Source organism: Impatiens glandulifera, chromosome 8 (genome assembly GCF_907164915.1).
Source record: "Impatiens glandulifera chromosome 8, dImpGla2.1, whole genome shotgun sequence".
NCBI lineage: Eukaryota > Viridiplantae > Streptophyta > Magnoliopsida > Ericales > Balsaminaceae > Impatiens > Impatiens glandulifera.
Genome location: NC_061869.1, coordinates 7,124,572 through 7,126,678, shown reverse-complemented (window position 1 = coordinate 7,126,678; position 2,107 = coordinate 7,124,572).

Genomic DNA, 2,107 nt, shown 5'->3' with positions numbered 1-2,107 from the left:
GATTAATATATATATAATATATATATATAACATAAATTAACCCTAACACATTAATCTAATCAAAATTCAAACAAAATCAACCTTAAATCTAATATATATAATACTTTACTAAATGATTTTTAAAACTATAATTATAAATAAAAAATTTCAAAGTATATTTATATTTAATACTTTATTAAATTAGTTTATATATTAGGATACATATATTATAAATAATAAATAAAAATATATTTAAATGTATGTTTTTTATTATAATAATTTTATATAAAAATATTTAAAATATTTAAATATATGGAATAGATGAGAGAGAATGAATAAAATATTAGAAATAGATTAAATAGATGAGAAAGAATGAATAAAATAATTAAAAATAAATAAAATAAATGAGAGAGAATGAATAAAAAAATATTTAAAAATAATGAGAGAGAACGCTGAGTTATAATCTTAAACGCTGATATTATAATTTTAAACGCTGATATTATAATCTTAAACGTTGAGGAGGGAGGTAGAGAAAAATTGAGTTTAAACGCAAAAGTGTGTTTGATTGTAATTTTTTGTGTGAGCTTATTACGCAAAGTTACTGTAGCAGCTTATTACACAAACGTCTATATTCGACTTATAAATGCTAAATCAAACGAGCCCAACATGTTATTTTAAGAAAAAAATAAAATTGATAGACTCCTTGCCCAAATATTTTTCTTTTTAATTAATATATATATATATATATATATATATATATATATATATTTTGAGTGTTTTATGTATTTTTGGATTTTAAAAATTAATTAAGACACTTAATTGCACCAAATAATGGGAATTAGATCCAATAGAACAATGTTCCATTTGTATCATAAATTGTTATCATTATTTGGACAAGAAATTGAGTGATCGATAAACTCTTGTTGGGACTTAGTAGTAAGCGTAACTTCGACGCTTCTGCTCTAACTAAGATAATTTTGTTGTGTAAAGAGTGCAATCACAATCGTCATTTTTCAGCTTTCTTGACTCAATTTCTTTTCTTCTTCCGTGAATCATGTTTTTCTTCTTATCATGTTTCTTCTCATCTTCATTTGTCTTCTCTAATAGGTTTTCTATCATTGCCCGGTTGTATCTGTTGAGTGACTTTTTCTTCCGAAACTATCCTAGTATCTAAAAAAATTGGACAAAGAATAAAAAAAAATTTCATCCCGCTCTTATACCATTTTAATTTTAACTTATGGATCATCTCTCAATCTTATTAACGAGAAGATTATACTTTTACATATTTCAAAATAGTCCTTAAACTATTAAAATAATAATAGAAATATAAATAACTCTATAACTAAAATTATTTTAGCCTATTAAGTTATCTAATAATTTATTATAACTCTCAAGACATTCTCTACCGACTCAATCAAAACTTAGACATTCCTATACTTATCTTTTAATAGAGACGTAACCATTCTGGTTAAAATTTCAAAATAATTTAATTTATTATAATGTAGCCACAAATTTAATAAATTGGTTACTTATTTATCGTGATCACAATACTTATCAATTATTCACTTAAGATTCTGATAAAAATAAAAATAAAAATAAAAAAATTAACAAAGAAAGAGACAATAAAAATCTTCTTTAATGTTTTTGTTTTCATAAGCACAATGCTCTTATCAGAGTCGGTATACAATTTTTAAGTTTTTATATTGTACCATAAAATAAATTTAAGTAAATAACTTATTAATTTTAACAAATGGGTTGCCTAACTCGAAGCCCCGGGTCTTATATGGATACTTAATTCGATCAATTTAGTTTTCGATAGCAAGACAAATTTGTCAATACAATTTCGATTAAATTAGTGTTTGTGTTAAATGGTTTTACTAGTACTTGATTCATCAAATTTATTTTTGAGAATTCTTATTATATAATAATCAACAAATGAAGAGAGTTACAATGAATAAGAATGAGATTTTTCAAATAGATTAATTAAAAAAACATCTCATACTATAAAAAAATTCAAAACATTTATTCTCTTAGGCCACAAACTATAGTGGGTTAATAAAATAAATAAAAAATTATTATAAATACTAAATATCTAAGAGGACAAAATTTCAAGGATTTAAAACCCTAG